The following is a 17,502-nucleotide window of genomic DNA, read 5'->3' as shown; positions in this document are numbered from 1 at the left end:
CGAAAAGCCATCAATATTTGTAAAGAAAGCAATTTTCGTACGAGGACAGCTAGCTTAATAAGCTAAAGACCCACTGGCTATTGTAGCTAGCGTCATATCGTAATAAAATTGCTGTCTAAAATATTTTGATAGCTATCAACCAGCTATAGATTTGTATTTTGAAGCTAGCTACAAAGCTAGCAACACATTGCAATGTTTAAAGTTCAATTAATCTCATAATTATGATAGACTCAACGCTAAAAGTTGAATTTTTAAAAATGTTAAAGAATTAAGAAAAAAATATAATAACAAAAAAAATCGCTTGAAAATTGGTATAAAGCTAGCTAGTGGCTAGCTCATTTCCCACCGGGTCAACTGCAGTTTGTTAACTGAGGTTTCATTAGCTTTTGGTCTTGACGTTAAAAATGTCAAATAGCCCTTTTTTTTTTGTGTAAATTCCTGTAATAACTGTTTTCGGTGATACTAACTAACGTGATGACGTAATTATAATAACGTAATGGCCTATATTCATCATTTACGTAATAAATAACAATCTAACATGACGCATAAATACATTATTACTAATGATGTATTAAATACTTCTTATTGATTAATTTAACATTTTCAATTTAATCAGTAAGAAATTCACCAGCTGAATAACCAAATACATTGTAATTTTTCTAAATGGAGTTATTTGAAATCGGTATAAACACAAAAAATACAAGTACATACAACGGTTTCAAAGGAAATAATATTTTTTTTAGATTTATGCTAATTTAAAATACAATAAAACAAGAACTATAAAATTTTATCTTAAAAAGCAAAACTCAAAAAAGCTTCTTAAAAGTGTCTTTGTTACCGAAATAGTAATATAATATAATTCTATTAAAAAAAAAACAAAAAAACAACAACAACAAACAAAAAATATTGAAATAGTAAAAATGAAGAATAGAAGACGTTCTAAAGATTCGAGGATCCAATAGACAGAACTAAAACATGTCATTTATTACGACTCTTTATTATTTTATATTTATGTATGTTGTGTATTGATTGATGACGTTTTTTAGTAATAAATGCGTTCACTATGCATAGTGAACGCATTTATTACTAATAAAAAAAATCCTTCTTTGTGCTACATAGCTATGTATACATAGCTATGTAGCACAAAGAAGGATTTTTTTTATTAGATCTTTGGTGATCGGATATTTGTTTTCGGAACTAAATATTAAATATTTGGTGGTCGCATAACTGAATATGAAAAATATATATTAATATATACTTAGTTATATATTTTATATTTAACCAAGAAATTAAAACAGTAATGAAGACAACTTTCTAAATTCGTTTTTGAGGCTAATTTCATTATATCTAAAATAGAATCACTTCTGAGCGCGTAATATCGATTATCGATAAACACGGCTAAAGAAAAAAGATCTTAGGTTTTATGCCTACTAAATAGTTTGTAGTGTATGTTCTACCATCGTTCAACTAATGACTTAAAATGCAATAAATTTTTATTTGTTTACTTTAAAAAGTAAAACCACAGCTTCTCAATAGTATCAAAAATATTTTTTTGAGATTTTAATTTTTATAGATAATTTGATTTAAAAAATAAGGTCATTTTATAACCTAAATATTTTCGAATGTAATTAGTGTTTCTTTGATTTAATAACAAAATCAATTACAGCATTATATTATCCTAATAGTGTGCATATTTTAAATGGTAAGCGTTGACCGCGCAAAAAATGTATTCCACCAAAAAGTTAACTTTTAATAAAAAAATTCTTTCAATTTTTAATAAAAAAACTCGTCAATTTTCGCGACAGAAATTTAGTTTGTAAAATAAATTTATTTTTTGTTAAACCGTTTTTGCATAACCATTAAATAAAACATTTTTAAAAAAGTACTGTCACAGATTTATCATGTGAAAGATGTTTCCCATTCATTAAAATTCCAAGTACTGAAGTTTTTATTATTATTATATTTTTAGTATTAAGTAATAACGGCCTTGTTTATTGTAACTTTTGTAAAAGAACGGACGTAATGGAAACGTTGATATGGTTCTTAAAAACGTTAAATTGCTAAAAATGTCAATAGTCATACAAAAAAAAATCATGAATTTTGTGGTTTAAAAGTTTTCAACTAGTAATAATATAACGATAAATTTGGTCTGTTTTTAAACGTTAGTATTTAGCTTTAACTTATGGTATTTGTTGTTGTTTTTTAAAGTTGTTTTTTTACTACTTTGTTAGCTTTTTTATGCTGTTTGCGTAGTGTTGGCTTGCTTGTTCAGCTAGCTGCGATAAATTTGCCCCAGAGTTCGCTTTTCAAATTGAAAGCGATTTAAATATTTAAATGTTTGATATTTTTTGGAAATTCTCAAGCCGTCAATGAGTTTGCAGTTGGCTTTGCTCCAAATTAGACGCTTCTTATAGAGGTTAGAGGAATTGGTTATTTCGGTTATCTAATTTTCAGGTCGGAGAGAGCTATACTTCCCTCAATAAAGCAGTGTGCTTGACCTTTCGCTGTGTAGCCGAGAGGACTAGCTTCTTTTTATGTTGGTCTGGTTTAATGGTCAGAATCAATTCAAGAGTATTTTTGGAGGTTCCTCACGAGTACTAGATAGGTCGGAAAACTTATAAGCTGGGTCAAATAATTTTTTTTAAGGCAGTGTTGAAATTTGCTATCTGTTAGCCAATCGTTTTGTAGATACGCAACAGTCGCGATGCCAACTCCGACGTCGACATTTGAATACACAGTGTTGCTGAAATTGAAGTTGCCGTACACAAGTAATGTTGAGCAGCCAATTGCATTTGTCAGATGTCAGAGGCAGTGCTTATTGGACTTATTATTTCATTGAGCGTTTGGGTTATTTAGGTCATGAGGGTGGTAGAGACAGCCTGTTAGAATCGATTCGTCGTGAAATTTTAATTTGATTTGGACTTGCTCAATATTGGTGCGATTGAATTTTGGTGAAAGAACAATTAAAGCTTTTCTTTGTGTAGGTGACCACTTCTCCTCCTCTTCCGATTCTATTTTTATTGAACAATTGGTATTCTGCCATTTTTGTGTCGGATGTCGGTGACCCAAATTTTGGTAATCAAAATTCCATGTGGTTGAAGTAAAGTGTCTATTGAGATAATTTTGGCTCTTAGTTCATAAACTTTTTGAGCATTTTTTTTTTTTTTAATGTTCTTTATTACGATGTTTAAGATACAAATACAAATATACATGAGAAAATTTACAAGTGAAGATATCGTAAAAATAAATAGATAAAAAATAAAGAAAGAACGCGCATACACAAAGAAGACCATTAGGTCTTGTCACAGAGAACTGCTGATGAAGAACTTGAAATTTAAAATTTGTACAAAGTATAAAAGTCGTTATACAAATAAATTAAATCGGTAAGATTAAAAAATCCTTTTACAACTACAAAATAATAATAAACAAAAACTCTACAAGTTTTTGATTTTGCGGGTAGAAATGTGTTTTGTTTTTTGCATTCATAGCGTAGTTGCCATGCTAAGTTCTTTTTGGCTGCCGTTAAGTCAGGGTTGAAGAAGAGTGTGGTATAGTTGGCTTAGTTCGCTGGGTCTCGGAAGAACAAGCTAGACAGTTTCAGTACAGTCGCTTTCGTTAGGAAGTGTGATGACTAGCAGTCCCGTTTTGATTTGATTACCCGCAAATTCGCGAAAAAGTAAGATACTTGTCTTTTTCAGCACCAAAAAGGTTGAGTACTTTTTTAGTTTCAGTTTGATCGTGTTGCTTTCGATTGTTCTGGTTGGATGAAGTTGAAACATTTGTGGAAACATTTTTAATTCAAAAAATATTTTTGGTTTCATAATGATTTGGACGCTTATCAACATTTTGCCTGAAAATGAATTAGAACGATTGAAATATAAGAATAATTGAAAACTTTTAGAACAATTGAAATATAAGCTATCAATTTTTGTAACCCGCCGGCCAGTTCTTTATGGAAGGGTTAATCCCTTTTATTCATTTTTTTTATTATTATTTGTTGTTTCAATCCTCTCTAAGACCTTTAACTCCCAAGTAATTGATAAAAGAAGTTTGTAAAACCATTAGCCATGACATTGATTAAATGTTGTGGCTTATGGTCTCATAAACCACGAATGTTAATTCAGCTCAAAATTCTTATTTAAAAACCTATTTACAATTATGTCAATTACAAACAAATTAAAACAATCACAAAATTGTCATCAAACATTCTAGAATTTTACATAAGGGAATTACGGTTATAATCATACTGATTGTAATCTTTTTTATTCATAAAGTTCTTGAAAGTAAATACCACACAACCCTCTCTTCAACAAAAAAGCAAAGTATTAATTCAAAAGCATGGACAAAAGTTTTGAAAACTTTAAAAAGTTACTACATGAACTCACAATTTCACATAATTTGTTATAAATCATAATTTCCAAATAATTTGTCTAACCGAAACCTGATGTAAAAGTGACAAAGTTCCCAATCTCTATATATTATTGCCGGATATAATAGTTACATACGTTAGATATTTGCAAAAATGTATGCAAATATCTAACGTATGTAAACTTTAAATTATGTAATGTTAAACATACTAAAACAGATATCAAGTTTACAGTTTTAATTTCATATAAAAACTGCTTTCCGGCAATATCTCCTTAATTTTGATCAAAAGCGTTATTTCCGTTTTATAAAGCCTCTTCTTTCTAAAATAGTTTCAAAATTTAGTCCAGAATGTATGGCCGAGAGGTTCGCTTGCAGAGTTTTAGTAGTACGAAGCAATAAGTTGTGCTTCAACTTCTACTACTGCACTGTGGGGCCGAATTGCTTTAAAATCGGACATTTGACAAAAATGAAAAAAGGCCCTATGAAATATTTTTTGGTGGTAATGTATAAGAGTGTCTAGTCCATCTTACCCACGTGTTCTTTTTAAGGTAGGACTGACCTTAAACCCTGTTGAACTCATATCTAGCTCAATTCTTTTAAAAACAACTCGCTTGCTCGAGTTATTTGTACTACTTTGTCTTTATAGTGTTCAAGCTGAAGTTTGTTAAAAGTTCCAAATTTATTTCAGGGATTCTTTAATTTTAGGTTTACAGCTATCTTTAGCTAACGAAAAAATAATTTAAAGTGTCTAAAAGAAGTATCAAAACCAGGTCATGAACACATGAAGTTTATGCGTTCATGACCAAATTGCAATGCATTCCTTGAGTTAGATAGTTTAAGATAGTTTCAATAACATTTCCTGTTGAGCTTGGTTTTAATATAAGATATGAACACATAAAACACAACTAAATGCAACAATGTTTTTCTTATTTTTGGTCGAATTAGCTTAAACAGTTATCAAATGTAAAATCAAAAAAAAATTATGTTCCGGGATATAAGAGTGATATCCCTGGAAATCCTGCTGCCACTTTTATCCCCGGGATCCCGGAAAAAACGGTATCCCGTTTGAGAAACCCTAGGGTTTCTCATTTCCCATAAATTTAGCATCCCGGGATTTTCGGTGTGTAACTTATTTATGCCAGGATTTCTCGGCATAATTTTTAATATAATAACAAGTGGTTTCTGACTCAAATTTATCTTAGCACGTTAAGCTATATTACTATTTAAAATAAAATATTGTTTTAAAAAACATAAACAATCAATTAGTTTGTCACTTAATTGTGAACGAATTTTTCCCATATATAGACCCACGGCAGAAAAAGCTCTTTCTTATTCAATTGATGTCGGCTTGATGGTCATTAATGTGGAGTATATTCTTTCTAAACTTTCGCTACACTTTTCAGTTGCCTCAAAAAGTTTGATTTCTTTTGCGAGGTTTTTTTAAATTGCTAATGTCTTCTAGAGCTGCTTTTTCTACTTAACAGTCAGATCAGGTTATCCTGTTACTGGTAAAATGTAACCCAGATGTATTTTTAATACATTGTTTCCAGTTTAGGATGTTGAATGCTGGATCTTCTTGACTCAATGCATGGGTTTTGCTTGTGTCTCTGTTTTTATGACTAGGCAACTCATTCTATTATCTCCTAATGTAATGAGGGTACAGCTCTAAAACTCAGTTTTATGGTTCTGAGGCCGGCTGGTAGTCAGGTTTCCCGAACTCTGTGGTAGCTCTCAGAGAGGCTGATTTCATCAACAGCTGAAAAATATCAAAGTATTAACAGTGCCATGTTGCGCATGGATGTTGTCCCTGTTTGTACTATTGGTGTGCATTGCGGAGGCCAGATTTGGCCCAGTGAAAAAGCGCACATGGGATACGCGTGGATTTTTCCCATATGTAACCCATGTGGGGATTATTATTTTGTCCCATGTGGGTTTCATATGGTAAATCCCACATGGATTCCATATGGTAAATCCCATATGGGATACGCGTGGGTTTTTACCATATGTAACCCATATGGGGATTATTATTTTGTCCCATGTGGGTTTCATATGGTAAATCCCACATGGGTTTTATGTGGTAAATTCTACATGGGATATAGGTGGAAAATACTACATGTTATAGATCTTAAATGCCACATATTTTAATCCAAATGGTATAAAAGTAGTCAATACTAGACAAATGAAAGTCTGAATGCTTCTATGATAATTTTTAAAATTCTTTTAATTTAAAAATTACTTAAATAGTAATTTAAAAATAATCATCGAAGCTTTCAGAGAGGCCCAACTTAATCTAGTATTTGCTACTTTATCCCATTTAGTATTCAAAATGTGTAGCATTTTTGATCTTCTACATGTGATGTTTTCCACCTATAACCTATGTTGGATTTACCTTAAACTATTATGACGAAATTTTATAAAATTAAAAAACGTGTTGCAAAATGAATTTATTTTAAAATAAATGCTATTATTCAATACATCCAAAATGAATATTAAAAATATTATTTTTTCTTTTGCGATTTACACGCCGTTTTTTGTCGATTGAATCAATTGAATCGCTTCGGCTTGCATAATACCAAAGTTTTTAGTATCTTCTAACTTTCTTCAAACATTTTCTAAAAAAAAAATATAAATACAAATATATATAAATATATATATATATATATATATATATATATATATATATATATTTATATATATTTGTATTTATATTATATTATATATCTAACTTTCTTCAAACATTTTCTAAAAAAAAAATACAAATACAAATATATATAAATATATATATATTTATATATATATATATATATATATATATATATATATATATAATATATATATATATATATATATATATATATATAGAGAGAGAGAGAGAGAGAGAGAGAGAGAGAGAGAAAGAGAGAAAGAGAGAAAGAGAGAGAGAGAGAGAAAGAGCAATTTTAATAAGGAACCTTATTAGTCGAGCAATTTTAATTATTAGCCAGGTTGAAGTCATTAATGACTACAATATTTCACAAATAATTATTTCCTAATTTATTACTTACAATGACTAACGTGTTATGGGTAATTGAACACATATTATGCGTAATGAGCTTGAACCCATGAGGAGAATCCTGAAAAAAAGTGATCAATTAGGATAAGTAGTTAAATAAAAAAACAAAAACAAAAATGTTAAAACCTACTTTTTCAATGCAAAAGTATCTTTACTTTTTCGTCACACACACGGCCTTCTATAATAACAGGCCTTGACATCGCTAAAAAATGCCGTTGATTCAAGCAAAAAAAAATGTTTTATCAAAATATCTCAACAGGGTAAATATTTACAAATCCAAACATATTGAGAGACATATAGGCTAATGAGAAAATAAAAAACATAACAAGTAAATAGCATAACAAATTACAAAACTAATTTTCACATAAATTATGATAGCTTTAGTATTTTGGGAGTGGTAATTAGTGAGTAAGTCTTTAGCAGATTATTAGAATATACTCTGCATTGTTTTTTTGTGATTTTAAATTTATATTTAGCAGCAATGAACTGAAACTGAGTAACACAAAATGTTCTGCATAAAGGGTCAGTAGCACCTTGAAAAAAAAAGCAAAATACTGACCATTAGAAAAGAGTATCAGAAGGAATTTCAAGTCCGCCTCTGTTTAGGCTGTACAGATAACTTCCATATTTATAATAATAATTGGTAGAATCATCATAAATTTTTATTTCGCTTTTTTGCACATAGCCAGCTATGTAAACTATAGCCACTAATGTAGATTTATTAACTGAGCTTTCAAGATCATGTATATTAAACAGAAGTTCTTTTTCATCAGTAGAAATATCTCTAGAATATATGTCACAAGTATGACTATCGATACCATCAACAGGATTGTCAAGTTGTAATATCAATTTAGTATGTTGAATACTAATTTTTTCAATTACAGATTTAGCGTTTATAAAGTAATTACCTCCAAATCCCTGTCGAAGCTTAGAAAAAGCTTTTTCAAGTGGATCTGTTGAAAACCAACCTAATAAGACATACTTAGCTCCATTACTCAACAAAGTTTCTATGAGATCAGTAAAGCCATAACATAAATGCGCTATTGCATTGCTAGTATCTAGCGTAAGCTGTTTTGCACGCTTACCTGTAGAGTTTCATAAAATTTGATAGTTCAGCAATATCTCGTAGCAGTTGTAACTGTTGATCACCAGCTGAGTGGATTTCTCCGCATAATTCATTTTTAAACCGAATGCCAGCACCAGGTGCTTTGACATTAACAACATTCGAAAAAAAATTATTTTTTAAATAAATACAGCAGTACCTTCAAATGCTTTATTTTCAATCTCTTCAAAAATTGAAGTTCGTCAGTCTTTTCTGTCAACCAATTGTTTCGTATAGATTTTATGAGATGCACATAATCATACAATAAATATATACCTGATGTTGTTAACCTGATGTTGTTAACCTGATGTTGGTTTACTATCAACTGTTTTAAACATTCCAAAAAATCTTTGATTTACACCGTTACCATCAGTAATTATTACTAGTGTCTTACCATTTTCAATATTATTTATCGTATCAACAATTTGTTGACATTGAGCAAACTGAAATTCAGAGGAAAGATTTGCAACAGGTTGAGCTCTACATATAAATTCTGGACCTCCAAAAAGACATTTAATCATAAATGATGAAATTGTTTTAGCTAACTTTTCAGGGTAGTTTACTGCTTGACCAAACAAAGCACCTCTTTGGTAAAGTAATGAAGCTTTGACATAGACCTCATCAATTAGTAGTATGGAAGTTCTTTTCAATGGATTTAAATTCATAAAAATACTATTTATGAAACTTAGGTCCTCCATTGAGCTTATTTTTGAAGTCAATCGTGTTAAAGTTCTTATACTTGGCAACTTGTAGTCAATACACAAACAATCATATAAACTTTGTCGCATAGCAAAATACTCATATGCTCTACATATAGTATCTGAAGTATATAAAACGTTACCAACATTAACTTTTCTCATACCATTAAGGTGTTCGAATAGAATATTTGACTGAAGCGAACTTTCTTTATTTTTTAAAAAACTAACTGCTTCAAATAAAGCTGATTTCGTTTTTATTAACTTTAATTTGTTTACAGCTAAAGATGAAATATTACAAGTTGTGCGATTATGGTTAGCTACGAATGAATATTAATTAAAAATTACTAAAATAAATAATGGAACACCAAGTTTGTACATTTTTGATTGTATGTGTAAACTTTTTTTATTAAGCTGGAAAACAATAACATCGTTATTATCACTTAACAAAGATTGAATATCGTCAAATATAAGTTCATCCTCTTTTAGAAAATCATTTAACTCATCTGGTAAAATGCTTCGAAAACCGCTTAAAGTTACAGTTTTTCTAACTTTACTTGCTGGTGTGGCTAAAGAACTAGGCGGAATATTTTTAAAAACAGATGGTGGGTTTAAAGGTCGTTGCTTCCCATATTTGCTTTCAAAAGGTGCTTCATTTGGCCAATGCAGTTGACATACTGCTGTATAGTCTGTAACAATAAAACCAGTTCTTAGGATAGCTTCACTACATCTTTTTCTCTCCTCTAGATTCTTCGGGAATTTATAAATTGATATTTTTGTTGTAGTTGAGTATTGATATTTTTGTTGTAATTGTAATTGATATTGTAGTTGTAGTTGTATAAATTAACATTTTTGTTGTAGTTGAGATAGTTTGACTTGCAAAGAGGTACAAAGCATTTTAAAGGCATTTTAATTATTAAAAAAACTTATTGTTAGTTTGACAATATTGTTACCTTACAATGTAACGCCTTGAACCTTACAACGTTATCGTCTTGAAGTTGCCATATCTAATTTATAAACCAATCAAATTTTAAAGATTTATTAAAAAAGCGCAAACACAAACTTTTGTCTAATGTTAAAAGATGAACACAGTATTAGGAATTGGCCTTCAGTTTAACAACTTTGTTGCGCGATGTCAAGGCCTGTTATTATAGAAGGCCGTGGTCACACATAATATAATATTCTGAAACTAATAAACAAATCTAAATCTAAATTTCTATAAGTAAATTTATTCTTTGATCATTGCCATCATATTCTATCTTATTTTCATATCATAATCTATTATGGTATTATTTATATAACATATCACATCAATATTATTAAATTTGTGATGTTCAAATATCATATGAACATTCTTTAACATCATTCTTTAACATGTTCATATGATATTTGAATATAGTTCTTGAGTATATTATCTGCAATGTTGCAATTATGTTGTTAAAAACCAAGCATGCATGCATGGGACACTGCAGTGTCCCACAAAGAAATTCTGGTTTGAAAGTCAAATTTTCTTTATTTAAAAAAAAAATTAAAATAGGGGGGAGATTTCTGTAACTTTTTTTAGGCTCCAAAACTTTTAACTTTATATATAATAAGGTTCATAAAACTTAAGGGACTTACAAAGTACATTGAGGAACAAAAACAGGATATTTACAGAAACTTTTCAATTTTTAATCTGGAGTATCACAGTGTAATTGGGAATAAAGTCTCTGGGTCCAGTATCCAAAGTATCATGATCTAAAGTAATATATAAATTAAATAAAGTGCTTTAAAATGCATGCTGTTAAACATATAACTCCTGATAGTTAACTATATGTATAACTAGTTATACATAAAATTTATTATATATAACTTATTTTTTAAGGTTATGCTTGAACAAATTAGTACCAATTAATTCAAATTTAAGATTTAGTTCAAGTTCAAATTCTTATTTGTTCATTGTTTTTTCACTATTTTATATTTATTTGTTCAAATTTGTTAACTAGTGCTAATTCTTACTACAGTAAGAATATTTATCATTGTTGAACGTGATTTTATTAGTAACTTAATTTTACTTTTAACATATTTTGACAACACCCTTTACATTTTAAATGATGACAGCTTTTCTATTGATGTTAAATTTATTACATTTCAATAACTCAGATTGAATTTTAACTGAATTATTGTAAGCTTTGTAAGGGTTTATTGTATATCAAATGGTGTTGTAAATAAAGTAAAAATAATGTATATGTATATATATATATATATATATATATATATATATATATATATATATATATATATATATATATATATATATATATATATATATATATATATATATATATATATATAGTATTTAGGCTATGGGATCATCCTTAAATGATGCCAGTAGATAGAGGGGCAGTGTGAGTTTAACAATAATTGACAATGGGGAGGGGATGTTAAGAATTGAATTTTGAATTAAAAATTGAATTAAAAAAAAAGTAAAATATTTTATTTTTAAAAAAAGTAAAACAAATTATGCTAGCTATGAGCAGGTTTTAGAGGTATTTACACCAACAATGTGGTCTAAAAACTTCTTGCTTTTGTTGCTTAAAACTGTAGAGAATCATAGGAAAAACAATTTAAATTCAGAAATTAGCTTGCTTATCTGAAAGAACAATTTATGTTTGTTTTTTTGCTTTTAGTACTGTTGAGAATAAATGTATAATTGAACCAGAAAAAAATTGATGGTATATGCATTTTTTATGTTATATTAACAATTCAGATATACCATCATAATATGATAACAAAAACTGACATCATTTTCAATGGGAGATGGCAAAAAAAATGACTGAGTTTGATAAAGGGTGGAGGTGTTCAATAAAACGGGTCATCATCTGACATCATTATGCATAGATGACCCTATGATTTAGGTAAAACAAGTAATCAATTTGCCATATTTCTCTTTAGAAAGTGTAAAAAAAAAGCATTGTTATGCTGAGAACCTACTTATTGAGCAAGCTTTGACCACCTATTTTATAAACTTGAGAGACAGAAGTGGAAGTGCGAATCGCAAAAGAACTAATAACAATGCTCTAAATTGATTTTAACTTTGTAGACTAACATTAATATAGTATTTAGAAATAATAAATGAAGTTTACATGATTTTTATAATTTCTATTTATTTCCATTAATTATCAGTTGTCAGTCGCTATTTTATAAAATGAATTAAAAAACTATTTATTTATAGTATAATAATAATACATAAATACTAGTTTCCTAATGCTATTATCATCACAATGTTAATGGTATTTAAAGTGAAATTTTGTTTTAAAGTGAAATTTTGTATCAATTTTATTGTTTTAATGTTGAAACTTAATAAATTTAACATCAATAGAAAAGTAAAGCTGTCATCATTTATAATATAAAGGGTGTTGTCAAAATATGTTGAAAATAAAATTAAGTTACTGATAAAATCACGTTCAACAATGATAAACATTCTTACTGTAGTAAAAAATAGTACTAACTGATAAATTTGAACAAATAAATATAAAATTAACAAAAACAATGAATAAATAAGAACTTTAACTTGAACTTTAACTAAATCTTGAATTTGAATTAATTGGTACTAATTTGTTCAAGCATAACCTTAAAAAATAACTAGTTATACATATAGTTAACTATCAGGAGTTATATGTATAACTATATGCATTTTAAAGCATATTATTTTATTTAAACATTACTTTAGATCATATTACTTTGAAAACTAGACCCAGAGGCTTTATTCCCAATAACACTGTGGTACTCCAGATTAAAAATTGAAAAGTTTCTGCAAATATCCTGTTTTTATTCCTCAATGTAGTTCGTAAGTCCCTCAAGTCTTAAGGACCTTATTATATCTAAAGTTAAAAGTTTTGGAGCATAAAAAAAGTTACAGAAACCCATCTCCATTTTTTTTCTTTTTTTAATAAAGAAAACTGGGAATTCTTTGACTTTCAAACCTGCATTTCTTTGTGGGACACTGCAGTGTCTCATGCATGCAAGATTGGTTTTTGACAACATTTCAACTTGCATCAGTTAATTGTTTGCAAATAATTTACTCAAGATCTATATTCAAATAACTATTATATTATCCTGATAATACGTCTATTTGCACAAATCTTAATCTTATTTCTATAAAGAAAGATAAACATTATTCGTGGTACTTACATTCCTGCTTGCCATTCTCTATATTATTACAAAATACTTTCACACAGTAAAAACTAACGCAATGCAATGTCGATTTAAAAAAATTTTTTTAGTTTTTTTTTAAAAGTTTTTTTTTAGTTTCCAGCTTTCAAATTAATTCCCATGCAAATCCCACAGGAAACCCACGTGGGATTTCCCATGTGTGTAAATACCATATGGTTCCCACATGTAACCCATGTGGGATTACCCACATGGGTTTAAGGTGACAAATTTCCATACGGATACCACATGGGAAAATCCGTCCCACGTAAATCCCATCAATCCCACACGGAACCCATGCGGAACCCATGTGGGACGCGGTTTTATTTTTCACTGGGGGAGTCCTTTGTTACGACTCAGGGTTTATTAATAGTAATGAGACGATTGCTTGGGCTATTAAACAGTGTTCTGAGTACTTCTGTGCTTTGAGTCAAGTTCAATTAAATTTAAAAATGAATAAAGTACCAAAAACTATAAAACACAAAAAACCATCATCATCACCAAGTTCTCTAAACCTATCATTCACTAATATTCGTGGTCTTCGAAGTAACTTTTCTTCTGTTGAGTCTTATCTCTTGCATAGTTCACCAGACCTACTTGCTCTTTGTGAGATTAATTTGAGTTCAGCTGTCTCATCTTGTGATCTTAGTGTTGATGGTTATCTTTCTCTAATTTGTATAGACTCCAATAGTCACATGCTTGGCCTCGGCATTTACATTCGTAAGAATTCACCCATTTGTCGTGAAACTAGGTTTGAATCCACAGAATATTCTTTGATGTGCTTTCGTTTAGCACCACTTCACTCTATCGCCTTTCTCTTTGTTCTATATCGCTCTCCTTCATCTCAAGACTGCACTCTTTTTGACGTTATTTCTGATCATATTAATCAAGCCCTCTGTCTTTATCCATCAGCTAATATAGTTGTTGTTGGTGACTTTAATACTCACCACTCTGAATGGTTTGGCTCTAGTGTCAGTGACCCTGCAGGCACTAAAGCCCACAACTTTTGCCTTTCTCAATCCCTAACTCAAATAGTCAACTTTCCAACTCGCTTTCCTGACAACCCGAATCATCTACCTTCTCTACTCGACTTATGTCTTGTTTCTGATCCTAGTCAGTGCTCAGTTTCTCCACATTCACTCTTAGGTTCTTCTGACCACAGTTTGATCTCTCTAAAACTAATATCTCATTCTTCTTCATCACCTAAATCCCCCTATTATCGAACCTCTTACAACTACAGTAAAGCTGACTGGGATTCTTTCCGTGATTTTCTTCGTGATAGCCCTTGGGTAGAAATCTTTCGTCTTCCTGTCGACAAATGTGCTTCTTACGTAACTTCGTGGATTCAGGATGGCATGGAATCTTTTGTTCCCTCTTAACAATTCTAGGTCAAGCCTCACTCTCCTCCATGGTTTTTCTCACACTGTGCTGCTGCGATTGCCAATCGAAATCGTTACTTCCATATTTATCAGCGAAACGACTCTCCAGAAAACAGACGTCTGTTTATTACTGCTAGAAACCATTGTAAAAGGTTTTGTCTAATGCCAAAGCCCGCTTTTCTCAGGTCATGAAATCTCGTATCTCATCTCAAAAATTAGGCTCTCGTGACTTCTGGAGAATATTTAATAATATCAATAAGAAGGGCAAATCTATAATTCATCCTCCCTTTTATGGTTCAGACTTTGTCACTTCACCTAAAGACAAAACCAAATTGGTTGCTAAAAACTTTTCATCAATATCATCTCTTGATTCCACTAGTTGCGTTCTACCTGATATTGCTAACAAACAGCTTGATCCATTGCTTGACATTCATATCACTCCAGCATCTGTTTCTAAAGTGACTTCCTGCTTAGACTCTTCTACAGCTTGTGGCCCGGACAACATACTTGTTATTGTATTGCAGAAGTGTTCTCCGGAGCTGTCGTCTATACTCTCAAAACTATTCAACAAGTACTTATCTGAGTCTTGTTTTCCAGCCTGCTGGAAAGCGGCATCTGTTATCCCTATTTTCAAAAACTCTGGAGAGCGATCTGATTCGTCTAACTACCGTCCCATAAGTCTTCTTCCTATCATAAGCAAGGTTTTTGAATCTTTAATTAACAAACGCTTAATTTCTCATCTTGAATTTAATAACTTATTTTCTGACCATCAATATGGATTTCGATCTTCTCGTTCTTCAGCTGATTTGCTAACATTAATAACTGACAGGTTTTATCGTGCATTAGATGAAGGTGGAGAGGTTAAGGCCATCGCTCTTGACATTTCAAAAGCTTTTGATAAAATTTGGCATGCTGGTCTTCTCCATAAGCTTTCTTCTTATGGTGTATCCGGTAAAATCTTTAAGATCATTGAATCCTTCCTTTCCAATTGTAGCATAAAAGTCGTCCTCGATGGACAACACTCTTCTTCTTATTCTGTAACTTCAGGGGTTCCTCAAGGTTCTATCCTTGGCCCTATACTCTTTTCAATATACATTAATGATCTTCCAGATATTCTCACATCTAATGTGGCATTGTTTGGTGATGATACTACCATTTATTCTTGTCGTGATAAGAAACCAACACCCTCTGATTGCTTGGAGGGGGCATTTGAGCTTGAAAAGGATCTCACTTCTTCTACAGCATGGGGCTCACAGTGGCTGGTGAACTTTAATTCAGATAAAAAATTTTTCAGCCAATCGTTATCGCAATAATTTAGATCTTCCTATATTTATGAACGGTGATGTACTCGATGAGTCACCTACTCTTCATCTTCTAGGATTAACTCTTACTTCCGATCTTTCTTGGAAACCCTATATCAAATCAGTCGCAAAATTAGCATCTGCTAAGGTTGCATCTCTTTATCGAGCTCGTCACTTTCTTACTTCGGATTCTATTCTCTATCTCTAAAAATCTCAAATCCGGCCTTGTATGGAATATTATTGCCATATCTGGGGCGGATCTTCTAATGATGCCCTTTCTCTTTTAGACAATGTGCAAAAATGCATTGTAAACATAGTTGGACCTGCTCTTGCAGCCAACCTCCAACCATTATCACATCGTCGTAATGTTGCTTCTCTTTCTCTTTTTTACAAATACTATAATGGGCACTGCTCTGAAGAGCTAGCGTCTCTTGTGCCATCTACTAAATTCATTTTCGTGTTACTCGTCATTCAATTAAGTCTCATCCTTTTTCTGTGACTGCTCACAAGTACTCCAAAAACGCTTATTCGTCTAGTTTTTTTCCTCGAACATCAGTTCTTTGGAATTCGCTTCCTTCATCTTGCTTTCCTGATTCATATAATTTGTAATCTTTTAAGTCGTCTGTCAATCGTTATCTTGCTCTAAAATCTTCATCTTTTTTCTTTCAGTAACTTCCAACTTTAATTAGTGGCTGTTTGCAGCCTTGTTGGAAGCGAAGATGCTTAAAAAAAAAAAAAACTTGTTTGACTTTTTGATAAAAGTAACGCCTGTTGAGCTCAATGAATTTGAATCACATTTAAAGATTCCGACGAAAGTTTGAGTGATTACGATAATTTTGATGATGTATTTGACTGTAATGACTCATCATTACAGTCAAATACATCATCAAACTCATTGTAACCACTCAAACTTTCATCGGAATCTTGCAACTGCAATTCGAATACAATATATTTTGCTGAAGAGTCTGACTTTTTGTAAATAGCATCACATACTGCCAAAAAAAAGAAAAATTTGGACGGCTAAGTGGTGTTGAACACAGCTGATGTTCAATACCACTTAGCCGTCCAAATTTTTTCATTACGGATGCTCCGTCAGTGACACTAGCTATGATGTGGTTTTTAATTGATAAATTGAAATCTGACAGTTTATTTTCAACCAGATCAACATTTTTTCAACAGGAAGTGATCCACCTATCGGAGTCAATCCCAGGTTCCAAAACTAGGTTAGTAAGTGTAAATTTACATTTAAATAACGTCGATTTTTTAAAGACGTATATTCGTCTAACGATAAAAAATAATCGCGAACCGCCAGATATTTCTTTTGTTATCTCTAAAATCACGGTTTGTTTAGCTCAATCATATTTTACCATACTCATAACATGGGATGGATTTTTTGGTAATAACATGCCTTTTT

The 17,502-nt window shown here is 30.8% G+C and overlaps 1 long non-coding RNA gene across 1 annotated transcript; it reads right to left on the bottom strand.

The window, feature by feature from the left end:
• Nucleotides 1–6,835: 6,835 nt before the first annotated feature.
• On the bottom strand, nt 6,836–16,916 carry LOC136082260 (uncharacterized). The gene is made up of 3 exons (XR_010639531.1): nt 13,391–16,916; nt 7,413–7,481; nt 6,836–6,980 (listed from the first exon to the last, which is right to left on the bottom strand). It is a non-coding gene; the product is annotated as an uncharacterized LOC136082260 (long non-coding RNA).
• Nucleotides 16,917–17,502: the final 586 nt, after the last annotated feature.

This window comes from Hydra vulgaris, chromosome 07 (assembly GCF_038396675.1).
Source record: "Hydra vulgaris chromosome 07, alternate assembly HydraT2T_AEP".
Taxonomy (NCBI): Eukaryota; Metazoa; Cnidaria; class Hydrozoa; order Anthoathecata; family Hydridae; genus Hydra; species Hydra vulgaris.
This window is presented reverse-complemented; position numbering and strand designations above follow the sequence as displayed.